The sequence below is a fragment of the Medicago truncatula genome, chromosome 4 (assembly GCF_003473485.1).
Source record: "Medicago truncatula cultivar Jemalong A17 chromosome 4, MtrunA17r5.0-ANR, whole genome shotgun sequence".
Classification (NCBI taxonomy): domain Eukaryota; kingdom Viridiplantae; phylum Streptophyta; class Magnoliopsida; order Fabales; family Fabaceae; genus Medicago; species Medicago truncatula.
In genome coordinates this window covers 443,669-452,258 of record NC_053045.1, presented here as the reverse complement: position 1 = coordinate 452,258, position 8,590 = coordinate 443,669, and the positions used below count along the sequence as shown (strand labels likewise).

At 30.3% G+C, this 8,590-nt stretch overlaps 1 long non-coding RNA gene across 1 annotated transcript; it reads right to left on the bottom strand.

The window, feature by feature from the left end:
- Positions 1-3,936: 3,936 nt before the first annotated feature.
- Positions 3,937-5,287, bottom strand: LOC120580193 (uncharacterized). Its single transcript, XR_005645880.1, has 2 exons — positions 4,931-5,287; positions 3,937-4,222 (listed from the first exon to the last, which is right to left on the bottom strand). It is a non-coding gene; the product is annotated as an uncharacterized lncRNA (long non-coding RNA).
- Between the last annotated feature and the right edge of the window lie 3,303 nt (positions 5,288-8,590).

The following is an 8,590-nucleotide window of genomic DNA, read 5'->3' as shown; positions in this document are numbered from 1 at the left end:
ATGTAAATCAATCATATCGAAGAATGTACAAAAGAAGAGATTTGAAATAAATTGGGTTAGTTTGAATGAAGATGGTAGGTAGGCGAGGTGCCTTACTTTTTACTTATGCTTTCACTGCGACGATTTTTTTGGGTTCCCTCGCAAAGATGGGAAAGAAAGGAAAAGATTGACGTGAACGAAATGAAATAATTTAAAATCACACGTTATTGATAGAATCCACCATATATGAAAACAACCATGTTTTGATTTTAATTTAGTTTTTATTTTATTTTATGATATTATAATATTTATAATATCAAGATTTATTACAGTCATTTTGAATTATTATATTATAAAAATAAAAATAAAAACAAATTAAAACAAAACATAGCGGTTTTAATTTGGTAGATTCGGTAAATACCATTATGTAATCATGGCTCATTTCCTTATCTTCAAATCAACCTTTTCCCGGTAAATGAAAATTGCTTTTGTTTTATGTTGAATCATATTTTACATTGATACATTGATAAACATTAAAACTCCTCAAGAGAACCTTTTAAAGGTGGCATTTAACATGGGAAAGTTTAAAAACTTTCCACCATGGGAAAGTTTATATTTGCCATTAGATTAATACGGAACCTACAATACCGTGTCGGTGGAAACAAAAGTAAGCACTTATGCATGACAACAAAACTCATACTCGTGGTTATCCGTCCGAACCTAACCTAATTTGGGGGTTTTTCCCGTTTTGACTGGGTTTGGATATGGATTTTCCTCGATTTCATACCCAAACTCTCCCGATAAAGAAAATTACTTTATGTTGATATGCCATGTTATTTTGTTTGATAATTGTCATGTTATAAAAACTACCATTGATATTTAAAAGAACAACTAAATCAATCGGTCTAACAAATCTTAAAGTGAACATATTGCTGGATAATGTATTACAACATTTCTCTAGGGATTAGAAAAAAAACTTCTATTTTTTAATATAAAAAATTATTCAATACAGGGACGGGGATGAGACGGGGATACCCAAATCCGTCGTGGACGGAATGAGGTTCGATTTCTCATCTCCATTGGATATGAATAGGGTAACATATATGTAAAACATGTACTCACCCCGCCTCATTGCGATGCCTATAAGCACCTCACCTCACATCTTCATTTCCCAACATTCAAACTAACCTTTTTTTTTTTTTTTTGTTCTCTTTCGGTTGTTTTCTTTGTACATATTCTTGGATATGATTTGCATCACAATCGCCTCAACCAACATAACAGCCCTAAGCTTTTGGTGGTTTTTTTTACCATTCATATCTCTTTATTATGGTAATAAATATTTAAATATATGTCGACTTTATTGCAATTGAAATCCGTAAGATCACAACACCAATGATTCTCTTACTTTTATCAAGATTGGAAAATCGGAGTCCTTAGACCCTCTACCCTCCGCTGTGATGAATGGTGTCCCTTGCTTCATCTAGAAGCAATCCATCATCAATTTTCTCTCGCCACAAAATTGGTGATCTTATACACACCCAAAGATGGTGAAATTCAGTTTTATTCGATGAATTTAACTTATTCAAGAATCTTGTCCCCTTCATTGTTGCAGACTAAGTTGAATTTTACTTCTAGCAACTATCTTTAAACGGGGAATTTTAGTTTTTTTCTAATCAATTTTACTTATCCTTGTTAGATTATATGAAGAAATGTGTGTGCACCATGTTGCGGCCTAAAATTTGAGAGTTGGTAAATAATAATGAAGTCACCACCATTATAAAAAATAGGGAAAATGTTAGAAAAAAAATCCTTTGAAACGAAAAAATGGTATTTGAAATCAAATTTCAGGTTCTGGAGTGGAGAAGGTATTAGCACCATACGACATCCATTCAAAAATGATTACCTCTAATTAAGTGCACAAATATTTATATTCCCCTTATTATTATGGGAATTAAAATTGATTTATTTTAGGTGAAAATGTTTTGTTTTTAAGTAGAAGGAATAATTATTATTATTGTATTCGTCAAGAGTGATCTCTTGCTCCTACGTATCTCCCTTGCGATCAAGAATTCAAAACTACATAATTCAAGAAATATTTATGTGTTTGTTGATTTTTAAGAAACAGTTTTTGTGATGAATTTTGATAATAAAAAAATTAAAAAAAAAGATATTGATGATTTAACGAATGAAAGTGATATTGCATGCAAAAAGTCGATTGAGATAAATTTGTTTTCTTTTAATTTGTGATGATCAAAACAAAAGAAGATTCGAATAATCATAGACATTGATATTTTTGTGATGACCAAACTAAAAGAGGATTTGGCGTAACTACAACTTTAAAATTTGCAAAGACCAAATCAAAATAGAAAGAGGATTTGGCGTATAGTTATCGACTTTGAGAATTATAATGACCAAACTAAAAGAGGATTGACATAATATCAACCTCTTTTGAGATGACCAAAACAAAAAAGAATTTGGAATTGTCATGAACTTTTTTTTGAAGAAAGTCATGAACTTTTAGACATAAGTTGCATAAGAATTAGGATTGACATAAAGTTGCATTGTTGGTGAAGACTATAGTCTTATCAGGAAAATAAACAAACATCTGAAAAGTGGGGAAGGAGTAGGACGCTCTATTGTTACGCTGATGCAAAACCGTAACACTTGCGCAGAAGTGGCAATGAGAAAGTGGTTTGTGTCACATACTTCATAAGGAAAAACACTTGTTGTGTAATGTCCTCTATGTTACTTATCGGAATATTTACTTAGTTATGCGTCTCGAAGAAGATTACAAAGAAGCCAGATACATTTAAATTAACCATGAGGACATGTCCAATCCCCCGACCAAGGTTGATCGGAGGCAACATGGTGTGGTTACCTTGATTGGCATTCAGCGACTTTAAGACGCAAAAGGTATGACGATTTTAATATGGGAGGAGTTGAATTTGGAGGAAATTACGTAAATCATCGTTCTATATATGGATCGAACTTGGGTACTTTTGCAATATTTCCAATTCAATTACTTCTTCAGTTGTGTGCTTTAACAAAAAACAAATTATGAAATTAGTTTGGTAAGTATCAGTATAAATAATGGGAACTTCTACGGTACACTCACAATAATTTTATAATTAACGATCATTTTTTATGTAATAAGTAGCTATTTGTCAAAATTTATATTTTATAGAACATCATCTCATAAGAAAAAACATCATTTCATTGTTTATAAGAATTATAGTAATTTTTTTTTACATATTATCATAAAAAAATAATGAATGTTCTCGATTATGAGTGATAAAAATTCAAAAAATAATAATTTTATTTTGTTGACATTTTTGATGAATAAGATTTAGTTATTATAATTATAAATGATAAAAAATAATATTTTTCTTCAAAAAACAACTTATTTAACTACTAATTTAAAGAATGGGTGTACCGATACACTCAAATATATTGGATGTACGATAGAATTTACCATAGTACAATCATGCCATTCATTATCTTTTAATCATATATGCTAATGTATTTATGAGCATTGTTTCTCTAACTAACTTTCAATCATTAAAAGTTTCGTTACTTGGTCACCCACTCACTGCATTGCCATCATTCTGCTACAAAATAAAATTGCAATTGGAATGTTTGTGGTAATTGAAAATGATATAGTCTCTCCGTCTCTAATTATAAGACCCTTTTGAGAATTTTTTTTATCCCTTTTTATAAGACCCCTTTGTTATTTTCAACTACATTAATTATTTCTTTACATATATGCCCCTATTTATTATACATCTTTTTCTTCGATCAACAATAAATAACATGTTGAAAACATAAACTAACATTTTTCTTAAAGGATAAAATTGTAAAAACAATAGTGATTACAAACAACTTTAATACAAATATCTACTATCTTAATTCCCGTGATTTTGACAAAAGGGTCTTATATATAGGGACGGAGGGAGTAACTTACAAAAATGAATAATTTTTCTTATGGAATAGGATGTATGAATATTTTCCCAATGAATGACTCTATAAGTCTTTGGGGGTAAGAAAATGCTTCCACATTAGGAGCTCATAGGATCTAACATTTATTTTACATTAACACTCTCCATATAAGGTTGTAACTTCTCTCTCCAACACAACCCTTAGTTCAAAATCAAAAGGAACAGCTAGTGGCGTTTGAGGTGGCTGTATTGTTACAACTTCGCTCCTTTCTTTAATAGCCTCTAATGTCGTTTCACACTGACCTGTTCTGGTAATCAACATTGTCTAATGAGTGTTCAACCATCTTATATATTTAGGCGATCTTCAGATAAACAACAACTTAATTAAGTGTTTACCTGTATCATACGTGCTTGAGAATAAAATATAAGTGCTTACAAATAAGTTATTTTTATCAAAGCAAGACTTTACTCTAAACCTAAAAGGACAAACGTTTGGTGAAAATGGAGTTGACAGTGAACAAAATGGGAGGCTAGTGCTTGCTTACAAAATTTAGAGTTTTGTGTTTTTTAAGTAAATCTTACCGAAAGAGAGTGTAATTTGCCCTACTATATCAAAGTCAAGTTCAGTTCAATTGGGACTTGGGAGATAAAATATACATAACTAGTTTGCATTTTTCGTAGTCACGACTCTACAAACTTATATTATATTGCATTGGTCCTCGTCAAATGTATATACTGTGATTGTTTTAAAAGAATAGTTTTGATTATTTTATGTTGTCAAAACGTTAATTATTTTTCAGACAATTTGAGTAATTAACCATTCACTAATGTAAGATAAAATGTTGGGAAGAAAAAAAAAACATTTGCAAGAATACGACCACTTTCAAGACATAGTTTAGACGTATTGCATGCCTATACTTTAAATTGAATTGACTTGGAAATTATTTTAAAAAACTTGTCATAAAACCTTTCGATTAAAGGGAAATGATTCCAAAGAATAAATAATTGAAACCTACCTTCTTTCACAATTAGGCAAACACATGACTATTACCCAGTCGTCATTGGAATAAAATTTTGCATTGACACAGTAAAGGCTGGAATAGAATTGACAGACACTAGGTGCATATTGTTGCTCAGGAAAGCACTGGAAACAAACGACTAAATATAAGAACAACTCTCAATTGTTTTGTAAAACAAATGAAAGAATTCAACACTGGCTGATACAATGTAAGAATTTTATTACTAAAAAACAAGTTAGAACAGTTTATGGCCCTCATTTAATGCCCAAAAACTAGATATTAAAATGTCATTTCCACTATAAAACTCAATAAGTGTGTGAGATTAAGAGTTCAAAGCAAAAAGTTTTTATAAGTTTAAAATTAGGAGTGGCAATTAGATCCATGAAATCCATATCCATCCAATCCATTCACTATAAAATCCATCAAATCCATCCATAAAACATTTTTTATTTTTAATGGATTGTATCCAATCCATCCATTAAACAATATGGATGGATCTAGTCCATCCAATTGATTTTAAAGATCCAATGGATCACTTTTTATTGTTTATTTTTTATCCAATGGATCATTTGATTAAAAAAATAACAAATTAAAACAAAAAAACAAACAATTAAAAAAATTAAAAGCTAAATAGTGAATAGCTTATTTCTTCTCCCAAGTAAAACTGAACCCTAATTTCTTCCCCAAATTTCTCTTCAAATCTGAAATCGATTCAAAACTGAAATCTGAAAAACTGAACCCAAATTCCTACTTCCTAATCGATTCAAAACTGAAATCGATTCAAAACTGAAATCAGTATCTGTTTCTCAAATCTGAAATCGATTCCGACGATTCGATTCTTCCTCTTCAAATCTGAAATCGATTCTTCTGTGCCTTTGTGAGTCTCTATTATATTGTAATGTGATTTTGTTGCGTTTTATGAATTGGGTTATCTGAGATTGTTGTTGTTTGTGTTTTCTTAGTTGATTTTGTTGTGTTTTCATAGTTGTTTGTTTGACAACGTTTGAAGATTTTCTGATGATTGTTTATTTTTCACTTAACCATGTAAAAGTGATTAACTTCGATAAATCATCCATGTAAAAGTGATTAACTTCATGTATCATGTAGTGTGAATTTACATATTCTTCTGGTATCATGTAGTGTATCATGTATGTCAACTTTGAGTATATTTTGTAGTAACATGAGGGACTATTCCTGGTTTTGTGTTAATAATTCTGGATTCTCCGATATTGATGAAAGTCTCACATTTTAAGTTCAGTAAATCAGATGTAAACAAATGTGAAAGATAAATTTGAAATATGAGCTGTAAGATCAGATGGTCCAGATTTGTTGACTACATGGTCTAATGTTGCTAAATAAGGTCAAGTTGATTTGAGTATTGAAATTTCTATATGATCTATCCCTCAGTTAATTTGGTATCTAGTGCAGTGTTGTTTCTTACTAAATCTTGTATGAGTTAGTACAAGAATTGTGCCAAGACACATTCAATTGGCTGTGAGGAATGATGAAGAATTGAGCAAGCTTCTTGGTGATGTTACTATTGCTAATGGTGGTGTTATGCCCAATATTCACAACTTGTTGCTTCCAAAGAAAGCTGGTGGTAACACCAAGGGTGCTGATGATGAATGAATGAATCTTAGCTGAAAAACTTGAGTTAATTGTGTTAAATTTAGTTTGAAGAATCAATGTCTTTGTAGTTCTAGTTAGGGGTTTAGTTAAATGACGTTTATGTGGATATATTTATCTAAGCTTGTTCCTTTGGAAGAGATTAATGAAAATTCATGAATTTGGCCTTTTTACCATTTGAATCTTTCTCAGTTTATCAGTTAATGTTTGTGATTCTGATATTGTTTTAATTTATATGTTAACTGTTATCATCATCATGGCCATTTTTGAAGTGCAAGATTGTTTAAACAAGTGATAAGGAATCATAAATTTGGATTTTGGGTTTGAATTTTGCTGTTGGTATACAGTTGAAAGGTTTATATTTGGAATTTGAATGCAATTGCAGTGGTTTGATTTGGTGTGGAATACAGTTGCAGTTATATGGTTTGTACATTTTAGAAATTGATTAAAAAATATACCATTTGATTCAAAAATGTACCATATTCATATATAAATGAAGCAGTGCAGTACTTATCTAGAAGTGGTTTTTTCACGAGTAAATTATAAATCTAATCCTAACCGACCAACAATAATAACTTTCATAACAACTGTTCTGCATGATGTCAGCTCCTTCCAAGTCCATGTACATTTGAAAATTTTAGTTTGAGGAGCATTAATGCTATGCATACCAAATCTATCTACATTTGAATATTTTAGTTAGAGGAGCAGTAATGCTATGCAACTTAAACCATTAAAGAAGATGCACAATTTAACCATCTTTCTACAAAAGGAAAGCCAACAATGAGTTAGAACAAACAGCATATTCGAAACAACTTATAATAAGCTGTTTTGCATAAATAAGCTGTTTTGCATAAATAAGTTGTTTTTCATGAATAAGCTATTTTTGAAAATGAGATCATAATAAGCTGTTTTGCATAATTAAGCTGTTTTGAAGAAGCAGTTTTTGAAAATGAGATCATAATAAGCTATTTTGCATAAATAAGCTGTTTTGAATAAGTTGTTTCTGAAAATGAGATCGAAATAAGTTGTTTTGCATAAATAAGCTGTTTTGCATGAATAAGCTGTTTTTGAAAATGAGATCATAATAAGCAATTTTTAATAAATAAGCTGTTTTGAATAAGCTGTTTCTGAAAATGAGATCGAAATAATCTGTTTTGCATAAATAAGCTGTTTTGAATAAGTTGTTTTTGAAAATGAGATCAGAATAAGTTGTTTTGCTTAAATAAGCTGTTTTTGAAAATGAGATCATAATAATTTATTTTGTATAAATAAGCTGTTTTTCAAAAGAGATCCTAATAAGTTGTTTTGCATAAATAAACTGTTTTTTTTTAAAAGAGATCGTAATAAGTTTTTTTGATAATACACCTATCAAAAAATAATACACTTTAAAAAAAATAATTCACCTATAAAAAAAAATAATACACTTTAAAAAAAATTATACACTTTGATTTATGGATCGGATGGATTATCCATCCATTAAAATCTAATAATGGATGGATTGGATGGACTTTATTCTAATTGGATGGACTGGATGGTTTTTTTTAAGAAAAAAAAATAGTGGATTGTAATAAACTAATGGACCTTTTTTGATCCATCCATTAGGATCCAAATCCATATCCATCCAATCAATCCATTTGCCACCCCTATTTAAAATCATGATGATCAAATGACTCTACTATCAGAATGACATTTGCCTATCCAAAAAAATTGATGGCAGGATGAGGATCCCAGAATGACTCTATTATCCTCTAGTTGTATTAAAATTAGCCTACCAATATCTTCTACACAAATAAAACTTGACAGTATAAACATCCAATTCTTGCACAAAACTAACATTTTTCGGTTTATAAGAAATTCGTAGTCATAGGGCACCTATAATTCAATGGCTGCTTCACTTGATATCCAACAGACGTTCCAACCAAATTTGATGGTAGTTTGCCTTACCCGTGCAAACAAAAATTACCTGCAACAATATGGCAGTAGCAGAAATGGACCTTCCATTATGAAAGGAAGCTTTGTCATGTTGCAACC